The sequence below is a fragment of the Pseudopodoces humilis genome, chromosome 1 (assembly GCF_049639895.1).
Source record: "Pseudopodoces humilis isolate 2021_Gansu_Grassland_sample_001 chromosome 1, ASM4963989v1, whole genome shotgun sequence".
Taxonomy (NCBI): Eukaryota; Metazoa; Chordata; class Aves; order Passeriformes; family Paridae; genus Pseudopodoces; species Pseudopodoces humilis.
Genome location: NC_142200.1, coordinates 92,964,673 through 92,980,112, shown reverse-complemented (window position 1 = coordinate 92,980,112; position 15,440 = coordinate 92,964,673).

Below are 15,440 nucleotides of genomic sequence, written 5' to 3'. Positions count from 1 at the left end.
TCCCTCTTTTGAGAGAGAACTGCTTAATTGTTTCATTAATATTAAAATGTGCACAAAGATTTACTTTCTTATTCTGAGCTGGGACAGCCCTTCAAAGTAACAGTGCTGGTCCATTGCTATTATGCTGTCATGTTAAAAAAAAAAAAAAAGAAAAAAAAAGAAGAAAAAAAGTACCTTCCATTTTAACAACTTCTTGGCTTTTTACCTTATAATTATAGATTGATTATGGCTTTTAATCTCACTTTTTAATGTGGTTTTTATTGTTAAGGATGATAGGTCCAAAGGGATTTTCAGATATGAGATGACTCCTTTGGGAGTGATATGTATAAGAGCTGCAGGATGCTGCAGATAAGCTTGACACATCTGGGAAGCGATCTGTGTGTGGGTTTTGATGGGATCTGCCTTTTGTGGCTCCAACCACCACCCAGGGACAGTGTGAACTCAGAGTCTGCTTGGTGCTCTTGACCCTCCCCTGGCAGAGTGTTTCTGTTTGGCTTCCTTGGCCAGGTGCACCACTGAGAGATCACTGTGAGGAAAATTCCCAAGTGACACCTTCATCCTAAAAATCAGTCAGCACTTCAGTGTCTGTGTGTGAAGACACACACCCAAGAACCTCTGCTCTGGTCATATCTGAGAGAGATGATTCTGCTGTGGCTTTTTAATCCCAGGCATATCAGGGTGGCATTTTAGATTACAAGTAACTATCTAGTGCTGTGCAAGGGGAGTGCAGTATTTCTAAAGGGAAGCCTCTGTAAGATAACCAACCTTACCATGGCTGGCTGGAGGGGTATCTGGAAGGACACACAGTCTGTCAGGTGTCTGATGTCCACATCTAGGCTTGTGGGGCTGTTCCCCCTTTGTCATAACTATATAAGCTTTTTAAAAGGGAAGCAGTAATTGTGTCCTAAATTCTTTCTGGAATAGTGTGATTTGTCAGGATTATGTGTCTGTCCCATGCTCCCACGTGGGCTCTGAACTCACAGCATCAGCCCTGGAGAATCACGTAATTCCTTAATTGCCTACTCTGATGAGATCTCAAATCTAAGGTGAAGGCTTATGGCTCATGGGACTTGTTCTGGTATACTGAAAACAGTTTTGTCATGGGTTCAAAGGCAGATTTTTGTCTATGGGCCTTGGAATCACTTTAAAATCCTTGGTTTACATATACTTATATATTAGATTGGTAAAAAAAAAAATCCAGAATGCTTTGCTTTTTTGGATGCTGCCTTGCCATACAGAACATTGTAAGAATAAACTTTATTAATATGACCCGGGCCCTAGACCTTATCATCAGCCTAATCAGGCTGTCTGTGCCTTGCACCAAATTCTGAGTCTCACCAAGCTTGGGATTGGCAGCTGGAGACAACCCATAGAAAAATACTGGTGAAGAAGGCTTCTCAGGCAGTCATGAAAGATACATCCATAGGAATACCTTGAGCCGTCTGGAGTCGGAAATTTTCCTCTGACATGATTTTTTTTCCCAGGAAAATACACAATATTGTAAAAAAAAATTCTCATGGCAAAAATTTTGTTTGCAGTTTCTCATTTCCTGGATGACAGCCACGGGGAAATTCTGTCTTGGAACAAAGGAAGAAAGCTGTGTATGTGGACACCCAGCTGTTGACCTGCATCTGTCAGATTTCATACACTTTGACAACCCATAGGGGAAGTGACAAATCTGAAACACCAAACATACATGCCCAAATTACAATGCAGATTTCTTGCTAGATATCTGATAACAATCTTACCAATTCATTTGGTTCAATGCTTTAAGCATATAACAAATTAAGTGAAACTTCAGTATTTTGTCAGTGAAGACCAAAAACTGCAACTCACCACTACCAGAAAATGAAACTTGTATGTGCCTGTGTGTGGTCTATCCCTTATTCATCAATTTCCTCTGTTTGGACCTGGTTTTTTTTGTTAGGTTTTCATTACAAACTAACTGAAAAACACAGATTTAAATAAAATGAAAGCTTGTGTGTAGTATTGGCAGTTTTACTACTTGAGGAATATTAACTTGTGAGCATGGATTTACCTGAACTTCAGCTCCTAGACACTTTCTAGAAATCTGTTTTATTGAAAAAACCCTACCATATTGACATTTTTATGTTCTCTCCAATGTTTTTTTTAGAATACTTATGTGTTGTCTACTCCTCAGCCTAGGCTTTAGTATCCAGATTTATTTCACAAGCAAAAATGTTTTTTAAAAAAGATGGCCTTAGTTAAATCAGAAACCTTTGCATCACTTTATTTATAATATGGTCCTGAAATCATTTTATTTCAGTGTAAATTTCCAAGAAATTATTTTTACCTAAATGATCTAAATTGCAACAAATACAGATGTCTGTCAGGCAAAATAAAAAGTAATAGTTATGGGTGAGTTTGTATTTCTAGAATATTCCTCATATAAAATTAATGTAGTGCAACACATACACACACAAAGCAGTAAAAAAAAAAAACCCAGACCATTGAATTAGTGATTCAGATTCTGTTTCCAATTAAGTTGTTGTATACCCAGAGCAATTCCACAGATTGCTGCATTATTACTTTTGATTTATTTCAGTATAATTAAGAAAAACTTATGTCATCAACTCCAATGGCAGCCACAGTCTGAAAATTTAAACTAAAGAGTTTAAACTTTGAGATAATTTCTGGCTAATGAATTGCAATATAACTCAATATCAAAAGAAGTAGTGATTTAATACTAGTACCCTTTCATTGTCTTACCTAACTTTGTGTTCCAGCTATGCATTCCAGTTAGAAAAAACCCAAACCAAAGTACTAAGACTCAAACAAAAGCATTTTTAATTTTATTTTTTGCATTATAGGAAATATTTGTCTGCTAAACATCAATAATTAAATATGTGTAACAATCCAAATCTCTAGCAGAACAGAATCAAAGCAGAAAGAGTATATTATATTATGACTCACTAAACTTTTTCAGAGTCCAAAATAATCACATTCTGCTCCATTTTTCTTATCCTGTTACTTTTAATTTGTTCTGTGAGTTATGATTCCTTACAGCTTCTCAGATCATCAGTTTTTTTGCTGTATATACCAAGTTGTATTTATCTATCCCCCTTTTTGATAACAATTGATTTTTGCATGGATCCTAACTATCCTAACAATCTTTCAAGGATTACTGCAAATTTTTCAAACTCATAAAAATGATGTCTTTTTGCCATTAATTCTTTATCACCTGAGTCAGTTAAACCAGATTTTGAATTATGTCCAACACATGTGTATACTTTCTGAAGAATTACTAAAAACTCTGTCCTGACAGAGGCAACTTTAGATGGCAGTATAAGCATGACCTGGCATGAGATTTTTTTTGGTAGTCCCAGAACCTGTACTGCCTGCACTTCAGTTTTAGAAAAGAAATTAAATACTACTGGCCTCTTAATCAAACACCATGCATCCTCCTACAAAATCTAAACTAGCCAGAAAAGGATATAATTCTCTATTCAATATATTTTTTCTTTTTTTTTCCCAGAGAAGAGGCGATAAATGTCAAATTCACAGAGAGACTGCTATTTCATTGCAGAAATAATTAGATGGACCTTTCTTGACTCCAAGACTACAGAATAAAATACTTCTAGATATTAGTGCCCTTTGTGCTGTTTTTAAGAGTCTGTGACTGATGCTTCCTCTTGCAAAGACACACTTCCCTCTGTGATTAAATATTTACCACAGTGAAAGAGCAGCAGAAGGACTAAGTGCCTCCAATTGACGATTGTGGAGGTCCATAAGGAACTACAGTACATATATAAATATTTTAAAAGATCAGGTCAGAGCAGTGTCCATATCAGGCCATCTCCCTGTAGATCAGGGTGTGCTGTTTGTTGGTAGGCAGATGGATGTTTGCTTACCAACAAACTAAGCCTCCACTTGCTGTGCCTTTGCTATAGATCACTTGTTAAATTATCACATTAATCATGCATATGAAGAGCTCTGCTTTGCCTGGTGATTAAGAAGGGTGAGAAAAACATAATTAAAGGTGCTACAATCTGTTTTGTTTGTCCTGGGTATCGTTATTGTTTCCAGGGTTCCCTCACAGGAAGAAAATTCACATTTAATTCTTTGGACCAAGAGGCCTCTAAATTTATGAGGATCTTAGCCACACGGGAGCCATCTGTCTCTTCCTTCCTTGAGAAAACAAAATACAGGGCATCTTGCCCCAGGTCTGCTACCAGGAGCATTTGGAGGGAGTGGAAGGGAGTCAATAACTCTCCCAGGCTGGCTGCTGATCCAGGGCATAAGTTCATGCTGCAAGAGGAAGGCTGGCCAGTCCTTGGCTTATGTCTTGAGGAAATGGATGATCATTGTGAGGGTTTTTCAGTTCTTGGCTACTCAGGTTTTTTTCAGGCTACTTCAGGTTCTGTGGAGAGCAACTCTAATTTGGGGTCCTTCTAAAACTGGTGGCTGTGGAATTCATCTGATCTGCCAGTAGCCTCAGGAGAGTCCCCCACAGAACCCAGGGCTTGCAGACTTCTGTTTGCAATTGTCATCCTTCTGGCTACATCTTTTTTGTGGTAGTAGAATGATCTGAGGGAAAAAAACCCCAAAAAACCTAAAAAAAACCTAAACCAAAACCAACAACAAAAAAAATACCACAACCAAAAAAACCCCAAAAAACCCAAACCAACCAACCAACCAAAAAAAAAAAAAAAACCCACCCAAAAGTTGAAGTGGCTCCGTTGCAACAGATTTGTGGAATCAGAATAATTGTTTTATACTGAACTGTAGTGATATAAACAAACAATCCTGGATGTGATGTGGAAACTAATTAATCAACAGTTTATCAAATATGCTTCTGAAAATAAAGTATGACACTAGCATTTTTTTTATGGAGCCCTCTGAGATTTGAGAATACATATTTACAAGAGGTAACAAAATCATACAGAAGTTTAAGGTATGTGAGTGAAACAGACTCATTGCTACTAAGACCAGGGCAAGGACAGGGGAAAGCTTCAGAAAAGGTGTATTGTCATTGTAGGACACAAAATGATTCACATGGACACGATTCAATGTATGATAGGGAAAAAGAATGATTTTATTTCTGTGACTCCAGTATTTATAGATTCTTGACAATGACCAGGGATTGGATAGTTAGGTTACCACCTTCTCAATCACACTGGTAGTGAGAAACATCCATCAAAAGATGTTTCTTTAAAAGAATGTATAAACATCTATGTTTATAGTTACTTTCTTGTGAAAGTGGCTAGAAACTATGAAAACAAGACCAGAAGGTTTAATTTCTAGGGTGGCAGTATATCTACTGCTAGGTTTAAATGCATTTCCGTTCATAACTCTATTTTCAGTTTCTCCATCCTAGTCACACAGGCATGAGTGACGCTCAGACATCTCCTCAGGCAGACTTGTGTTGGGGGTACCTCAGAACACCTCTGAAGCAGCCCAGGTTCCGTTCAGCCGTGCTGGAGCCTAAGCACACTGCTCTTCCAGCCACATAGGGGCATCACGTGGTGCTCTGAAAGGCTCGCTCTGGGCCACCCCTCTCCTTGAGGGGAGCAGAGCCCAGGAGGAATGGAGCTGAGCTGCAGCAAGGCTTTGTTAGCCATCAGCTGTGCTAATGGCCAGCACCAGGAAGAAGCAGGTACTCATTAGCCTTCCTGAAACTCTGTGTGTGTAGGGAGGAGAGACAACTGCTGTTGGCTTCTGGGAGTCCTTGCCTGTAAGGGTACAAAGGAGTGTTGATGCTCACATGAACTTTCTGTATGAACCTGCTTTACAGCCAGGTGCTGAAAGATGTTTCACACAGTAGGTTGTCTTTTTTGTTTTCAGGCTAAATAAAGAGGAATTTATGGAAGCTTAACAAAAAGATTGTTTGATGAGAAGATGCTACCAACACTAATGAGAGAGGCAAAGAGAGGCATAGTGGAGGGTGGGACCTCCTGAAACAGGAAGGAGGTAACCCTGTTCTGGAGGTTTTGGGCAACAACTTTTGTAAACTGCTCTCCTTGGAGCTGAGGAATGGTGCTCCTGTCTCTCCTCTGCTTGAATGTCTCCCAGGGACCCAGCAGTGCAGCTATTGTTGGCAGAGCAACACCCAATACATTTCAGAAAAAATGAAGCAGGCTTTTCATTTGCCCTAATAAAACACAAGCTGGGATGTAATTTCTCCAGTGAAGGGTAGCACTGTATCTCCGTATGCAGCCCTGGCTGTGTGATGGAGCTGTGTTCTGGTCAGGCCCTCTGCAAACCATACCCAGTAGATGTTGAAAAGGCTAACAGCTCCCACCTGTGTCATATGGAAGAGCTGAGATTTGTTTCTTTATTTTTAGAATGGAAAATAACCTCAGTTGTGGCAGAAGACTGTGCAACTCCAACATGGAAAAACAGGTTGCAACAATGTGCATGGCTGGTAAATAGACTTCTTTTTCATGTTTAACAGATGTACTCCTTGCCTCAAGGTTCAGACACACGCACATTTTAGTCAATGCACGCCAGTCAGGATATACCCTCTTCATAGCCAGTGCACTGAGAGACTGCTTTTGGATCATACTAAAGAAGATGAAACAAAAATTAGGTTGTTATTTCTTTGAATGTGTAGAGATGTATTTAAAATTGTGCTGATCATGTAATTGTGATATTTGTTTTCAGTAGATCTGACTGAGGGGGAAATACACGAAAATACATTTCAGCAACTTGTTTTAAAAAATTTAATGGCTACATACCTATGTGAAACATCTTAGCAGATTAATTTCTGGTGAAATGAATAATTACCAGTACACATCCAACAGGTCATCAAGCCACCTCTGACTGTCTTGGCCAAGAAAAATAAAAGCTTTTCTTCTGATTATGATCACAATAATGTCATAATAATAATTACTTTTTTTTACACAGGAAGTACACTACACTATTGGAATTCTACCTCTCAACATGTTGGTCATCTCAAAGGAACCATAATTTACCATCAACTCTATCAAATGTCCAGGACAGTACATGGCTGCTACAACCTGAACATGTTCATTTTAATTTAAAACTGTTTTGACTTCAGCAGTACCCAGAATTTTTATACAGGGCTGGGATGATAAACATACTCCAAAATGTGGCCAAGGGCCAAGGAAGAGTTGTTTCAGTGCTTCATGCTCTTGTTCTTTGACAGGGTCTTTAATAAAGCTGTGTCTCTCTGGATGGACCACACTGTTGTAAACTAAAAAAGCTCACAGTAGGGAAATTAACCAGGCTGAGAAACCCTGAGGGGACCTGAAAGATTTTTTTTCCATTTTCTTGTCTTTTTTTTTCCTTTTTGATTAGAAGGAACATATTCCTGTATTAAACAAAAAGGATTAAAATTCCCTGTCCCTCCTGTTGTTTCTTTCTTCACAGACATAATGTTAATGGGAATTTTTCCAAATATGCTTACATGGATTAAAAAAGTCTCCAGTCAACATATCCTATTTTAAACTATAATTACTCTTATCTATCTATAGGATGTGCCACAAATACAATGTAATACAAATACAATGTGTCACGAAGACAAATGTAAAAATACATTTTTAAAATAAAAATTAGAAAGGAGATGAAGCTACAAAACAATGAGTGTTATCCTCTAAAAATTTAGAAGAATGAGCATAATAATTTGCCATAAGAAAGGGAGTGCCCAGAATTTTCATTCTTATGAGTTTACAGAGAAGAATAAAAGCTTGCACTTGCTGAAGAAACTTAGAGGGTGCAGAAGTTAAATCCTCCAGCAAATTAAATACATCGCCAGAAATACAGTGAATTCCCTTAGGCCTTACCTACATCTTTCATCTGGAGCTGTTAAAGCATTTCTTAAGGCTTCAAGAACTGCTTTCATGCTGACATCTGGGACAATTACTCCTTAAACTTACCTTCTAGAAATATTTTGGCATAAAACATCACAGAAGATGGGTTTTATAAAAGTGGAGGTGGTGGTGTTGTTTTAATTAGAGGAATGGTAATATTCTATATAAGAAAATCCAGTTGTTTGAAGAGAAAAAATGCATATGACCAAAACTATTCACAAAATTAGGATGAATTTGGGAAATTCTCTTTGCACAAAGCTTTAATAATGATACATGGGGGACAACATAGCTGAGGAAACAGGTGCAGAAAATGATTATTCCATTGAACTGCTTGAAAATGTGGAACAAGTTCAGACAATGAAAATCTACTTCCTAGCTGAAAGGAGGGCACAGAAATGTTCACGTGACTCAAGTAAAGACAAAGGTAAAGCAGAGACCTGAGTGCATATTTAACACCTCTAACTTCAAACCAAAGTGCCTAATGCTGACAACTCAAGAATGGGTGTATATGCCATGGTATGAAATACTGTGAGATGTGTAAGGTTCTTAACCTGCTTTTCTGATTAATGAGGAGAATTTAAGGACCATTCACATGTTCTAACTCAAAGGGACATATAACTGTATGGCTGTTTTAATTTCAGTGCAATATGTGATTGGGTCAAATAAATTATGCATGCAAAATAAAGACATATTATGCCTTGAATTTTATTTTTATCTCTCCAAATTACAAATGTGTTTCAAAGCAACCACAGATCATGTCATTCATGAGAGGAGTTTGGAGAAACACAGGGACTGTGCCATGGAAGCTCAGTTGCAGCAGACTTCCTCCTCAAACAAGATTAAGGATTACTTCTGAAGTTTTAACTGTTAAACATACATATATTTCAATAGGATATTTTTCCACATGTATCATAGATTCTTGGACTGACAGGCTGAGAGGAGGTACTCAGAGTATTCAATCCTGACTTACAGCCAAGACTAAGAACAATGTCAGTACTTTTACTGGGTATGATAAAAACATGGAATGTTGTACTGGATTTAGAGTGCATTTGGAGGATGACAATGAGACATCATGAAAGTGGCTATGGAAAGAAAACAATGGTGTTGCATATAATTTTGTTCTTTAGTATTCTGAATGTTTATTAGGTGTGCTTTCAGTGTTTGTGGGAGTATTCCTGACAGGCAGAAGAGCAGGTACCTCCACTGTGGTTTGAAGAGAAGCAGTGTCACTGGCATGTGGAAGAGTTTGGGATGACCGAACCTTCTGTAATTATGCCAGCCTGAGTCAGAGAACAAGGGTACTGAAATGCCTATGGGAGGACAGCTGTATCAATATACAGGATGACATTATTTCTTTACTACAAGAATTTTTTCCATCTTTTTCGTAATGAATACTCCTTGAAATTTCTTCAGAAACAGTGGAGTTTTCGCTTCAGTGGGTTATTTTCTTAAAAAATAGTATTTTATATGGATTACAGCAATAAACTATAACTAAAGAGCAACATTTTTTAAATTAACAGCTTCAGGCCTCAGTGTTCCTGCAGAGGAATATATCAGGACCTGGTCACTTCTTTCTGGGATGGAGTTCTGGGCAAAATACACCTCCAGCACCCAAAATGAGATGCCCTTGCTAGCACTAACAGCAGCAGCTGGAGACACCTGAGCAACCATGGGTATCCTGAGCATGCTTTGCACAGAGCTTGTGCAGTACAGATGTGGAGTGACTGCCAACCTGGCACAGAAGTTAAAGAAAAGCGAACAAGAGAACTTCCCTAAAATTCACAAATGTCAATGGTAGCTCAGGAGTGGAAGGACAATAGGAACAATCGAAAATGAGAGAGGCTCAGACTCCCCATGAGGGTAGCCAGGCAGTCTTAGTGCAGAGTGTAGGGCTGGGTGTCCTTCTTCCAACTGATTTATCCTGTGGTAACAAACATGAATGGCACAGGTGCACAGATGTTGCTAAAAAATCCCAACAACAAAATCAGCAACAACAAAAGCAACCTAAAACAAAAAAAAATACCCCAAAAAATTCAACCAAAAAAACCCCAAAATCACAAAAAGGTTTTTATGTAATACAGCACTCCTCCCTTGATAACTAGAAAGATGGTGGTGAGGAAGGCACAGACAAATATTTGTACAGCAGCCATTATATATGATATATGAAGGATAACCAAAGGAAGTTAAATTGCTCTCTCAGCAAGAGATCAGTGAAAACAGAAGGGATTTGGATGAAAAACAGGCTCTGAACTTGCATTGATTAGAACTTCACAAGTTTATTCAGAATGAACTAATGTTAAAAAGTCACCTTGGTCAAGTGAAACGATTAAGTGGAAACATTTTTAAGGCGAGCAAAATGCTTCCTAAAAGAATATGACAGTCTGACAGAAAATAGGCATCTGGTAGCAGACTGAAGTGAGAGCAACTACACAGAAGAAAGAAAAGAAATTGAATATTTTAGTTTGGTTTTCATTACTAGAGATCAATCACAGGGTTTGGGTTGATCTGAAGCCACTTGTTCTACAATTGTATTAGAAAAGGTGCTTAAGCACCCTGTAATTTGAACCCTCCTGTTCTTGCAGCAACACCAGAACAAGGGAACTTTAGCTCTAAGTTTTTTTAAACTCTTCATGAACTTTAGTATTTTATTGCTTTGTTATGACAGACACAGTTTTCATAAAATTGAAACTTTTCCTAAATGAATGAGAAAATTATATATGAAGTTTGCTCACTTGATTGAACTCAAGGGGCATCTTTTAAGTCAGATAGGCTCAGAGCATCCTCATACCTGTTGTCAGGATAGGATCCTATCTGCCAAGGAGTGTATGGACCTGGCAGTGTAGGCTATGGTTTGCAGAGTTCTCCAGCAGTGCTGGGGAAAATGGATGTGCTGAACATACCCTCATCCCTCCCAAAAGTTCTCATGCTGTTAAGGGAAATGAGAGAAGTTTGCAAATGACAAAATATTTTGACTCGCTTGGCAATGTCAAATTTCATTTTGACATTTCTGAGGCATTTCTATGAAACTGAACCCTTTCATGAATAATTCGAAAGCGTGGATTTTTCATTTTTATTCTGGATGCAAACAAACACTGTAATATTTGAATTATCCATGCGGTGAAAACTGATTTTGGCCAACACTATTCCATAATCAGTTTAGGCACCGAATGGATTTTAATGATTCACAAACTTCCTGTGATATGCCAGAAATTTTTTCTTTCTCACTTGTACCTTGAGTATGGTAGAATAATTAATTTCTTTAATCCTGACCTGCAATGGTCCTGTGTAACATTGATACCTTTATACTTATATAGTATATAAGAATACTTTATACTTATACTCTTTCCCCTGCATATACATATTTGATCTTGCTTATTAGGAGTTGTGAAGCATAGTTGTTAACAAAGTGTAGTTTTTAGACCTCAGACCATTATTTACTTAACATTAAGAGTAAGGTTTGCATACAGTCTGCCTTATCTGCTGCTAAGGCAAATGCATTTAGATACTTATCTGGAAAACAATATGAAATTATTCCACTCTTCACTTTTCTTGGTGTCAACCATTTCCTAGGGTGATTTCTTCCTTTGCTGTCAGACCGAACCTCCTCTGGGGGCAAGGAAGGAATCCTGGATGAAATGATCACGTTTAATGAGAATTTTTCCTACATATTAGACTTTTCTCTCTTAATTATCAGCATCAAAATCTCATGCATTACACATGCTGAGATGTTTCCTGGGTTGTCAGGAATATATATCCTTAGAAACCCGGCCAGCAGTTTCTATAATCTTCACTGGGCTTGAGGCCAGTGTGTGCCCAGACTACGTTCCCTTGGCATTAATAACAGCGTAGGGACATGGTTGTTCATGGAAATTCACATCAAGCCTGAAAATCATCTGTTACTTGTGAGTCTGTATACAGCATCAGTGAGCTCTGAAAATTGAAGCTGAGGATCTTGCTGTGAATAATGAAACATGATCAATAGCTGTGTTCCAAGAAGCCTGCGCACAGCTGGTGGCAAAATAGGTACATTTAATTTCCTCATATAGCTGTTTAATTTTAAAACATGTTGTGTATACATACATAGATCATATTTTGAATTTGCTGCTGCATGTAGCAATTAGAGCTGATCTTGAGAGTGAAATTTCAGAAAAAAGAATAAGGAATAGTAATGTTATTCAAAAATTTATGTATTTCATCTCCTTTGTCTCCTGCAGTGGTAGAATTTAGATTGCTCGACATCCTCAAACAGATGTTATAAAGGAAACACTTGACTGTTTGGCACAAATCTTCTACAGCATAAGAAAGGTCAGCAGAACATACATATCTATTTTCAATAGGCTGCTCCAAATCTTGCTTCTATTGGTGAATAGCAGAAACATTTGTTTAAAACTCAACTGACATTGTGCAAGTATAAAAGTACAAGATCAGAATGAGAGCCAGGGGAAAGATTTCATAAACATTTCTATCTTTACAGAATGGTTTCTCATATTTTCAACCTGTTCTCAAAATGTAAATGTAAACTTTAACAGGAAAAATGACCTGAGCAAGAGACTGGATGTAGGTCTAGCAGAAAAACACATAAAATCTTGCAGATATTTTTAGAGAAATGTGAAAAAATGAAACCATCTCTTCTCTTTTTTGCAGAAGAGCTCCAACATTGTGATGAGCCATGGCTGTATTGATGAGACTGTGTTCAAAGTAGTGGCTTAGAACACAGTGGGATCTGCTGGGTTTTTTTTTGTTTTTCTTTACTTAAGGTTAGGTGCTAATGGAAGGACTCCCAAAGACTAGTGATAAGTTGACCAAAGGCTGGCTCATTCACAAAGATCAATGGTCCAACAGCACTCATCTATTATCTTGGACATGTGGGCATGGTAATCAATGGTCATCCATCTCTTTCCTGGAGGTCGATTAATCTTTTAAATTTTGTATGCTTGGAACCCCGGTGGAAAGCTTTTCATAATACCTACACAAGCTTTTCCTTTTCAATTAATAGAAAAGATGTACTAAATTATCTGAGTGATATAGGATGTGGTTCTTCAAAATCTAAAGGGAATAACTGAGGTGTGAAGTCAGCTCATGGCCATTTCTTCTTGATGTTTTGAGGCCACACAGTTTTAAATGCTTTTACCCATAATGATTTTTAAATCAGTGAAATAACAAAGTTTTAGAAATGAGTTTATTGTTTATGAAACTGAATAATTTTATCTTGTAAGATGGCATAAAAGATAACACTTTTAGATGAGATTGATGCAGTCTTGAACTTGCAATAAGATCTGTGTCTTACTGGGAAAGAAACTTAATCTACACTGCGTCAGAAATAGGAGACAGAACTATGTTAAATGCATGCACCTCTGAACATTTAACTTGGCAATAGAAATTACCATTCTTCTGGGAATGTAAGATCTCTGTCTTGATCAGATGAGCCTAATCAAATATCTTTCAAGACAGATCTTCAGCTGGGTGGAATAAATAGCCACCTGACAGTTTATAGCATATCTTGACGAGAGAGAAACAAGAGCTGTCCTTGGGATACTCCCTAGTGTGCAAAATACTCAGAGAAAGGCAGAACCTTGCTGATAACACAATCTATGCAGCCTTAATTGAAAGACTTCTCAGCTGGAACATAAGTAGAAAATACCTAGTTAAATTATCATTTTGCATAAAGCAAATGATTCCTCCCACTTTTATATATTTGTTTTGTTTTTCTTGAAAAGGAATTGCGTCAAGAGATTTATTATCAGCAGGAAATCTAAAGTTAGGTAAAAAATTAACCTTCATCAATATGTCTAATTTTTATTATTTTCTCTTTGACATACATTGCTCTGTTCTAATGCATCAGGTTTTCGTAAGAATCTGTCCTTATTTGTGTTTTCTAAGAGTTTAATGCAGAGTGAAGATGGATGAAATAAGATATCCAATGCTGACAAGAAAAAGAAATGAAATCATAATGTACTGAGTGGTTTACATATGTCTAGTATTCTTGCAGTAATGTATTACTACATTATTTTATATTGAATTTTATTTTTAAAATGTTAAGTTGTTCAAGAAAAAAATTGAAGGAAATTGATCTAAAATTGACCACAGTTGTCTGAATTCTATTGTACTAATATGATGCAGCAAACTGGAAGCAAAAAAAAATATGTTGAAATTATGTGAACTGATATCTCCTGAAGAAAATTTTTTTATTCAAATGACTTCTTGCTCTTGAAGAAGAAAACACTGAACCTTCCCTGTAGGTATATTGCCATTTCTTTAGTGCCTAACCTCAGATGTGTCCCTGAATGATTAGTATGATTGCAAAATGTAGACAGCAGGCTGATGCTATTCATCCAACAATTTTTTATCACTTTCTAAACTAAACTCCTCACATAACTGAAGAGTAAGCTAATGCATAAGTAAAAAAAAAAAAAAAAACCAACAAAAACCCCCCACAAAACACACACACACACACACACAAAAATAAGTCTCATCTCTTGGTTAGTATCTCACAGGAAGACTGGCAAAACAAAGAACCCAAATGTCTCAGGTCTTGGTTCTGTTCCATAATAATTTTCACAGAACACAAGTGTCACTATGTAACTGCCATTCAAGTGAAGTGGAGTCTGCATTTCATTTTGACTCTGAGGTGTCGATGTGCTGATTAGTTTTGTGATACAGCTTGGTTGTCAACATTTAAAACATTTCTTGGAAGAAGAAAAATAATTTTGAACAGAAGGCATTCTGTTATACCTATATTTATACATATTTCCCTGCACCCTCAAAACCTAGTTCTAAAGCTGTATTGGAAGAGCTGTCACCATCAGATTGGAAACTGGTCCATTGACAGCATGTATCAATCAGTCCTCTCTCACAAGTATATAGGTTCTTTTTTTCCCTTTGGTTTTTTTTTTTTTTTTTAAACATTTGAATAGTTTAATGCTTTCCCCGAAAAAGAAAAAAAACCAGACTAAATTCAGCATGGACATTTTCGAAGGTGGCATCTCTCACTAAACAGAATAACTATCTTTCTCTTTTTTTTTTTTTTTTTTTTTAATTGAAGCTGATTTAGGTCATAAATTTGTAATCAGGGTGATTGCAGGAGATGAAGAAGTTATGTGCTCCAAAGGCTGCTTCACCTATGTGTGAAAAATCATTGATGGTTAACCTCTTTACTTGTCAAGGCACTTTACTATCTGCTTTTTTGCCACAGGATAGGGAACTCCTTCTTTCCAGAGGAGTTCATTGCTTTAACATGCTCTTGGGAGAGGTGTAGCTGTGAATCCCTCTAGGCTGAGGAATACAGTGAAAGTGACTCCTCTGCATTTTTGAAAGGTGATTTATTTATATAAAAGGGTGAGGCCATGTCTTACAGTAGCTGTGCTCTCCAAGGGAGGAAGAAAGACAAGTTGTTCATTTTTTTCTGCGAAGGAAGGCTTTGAAGAGAGCAGGCTGTCCTTAGCTTGCACTGCACGGGGCAGGGAACACCTGGCAAAGCACGGTGTTTCACTCATGTGCTTGCCCAGAGTGGTCCTGCTGCACTGGACACCCACCTCTGGGATACCCAGGGAGATCCCCAAGTGCCTGTCACAGCAATACAATTTCTGCTGCAGAACCTAGACCCCTCAAGCTCATTATTTCAGTGCTCATTCCAGACTAAAGCCACTT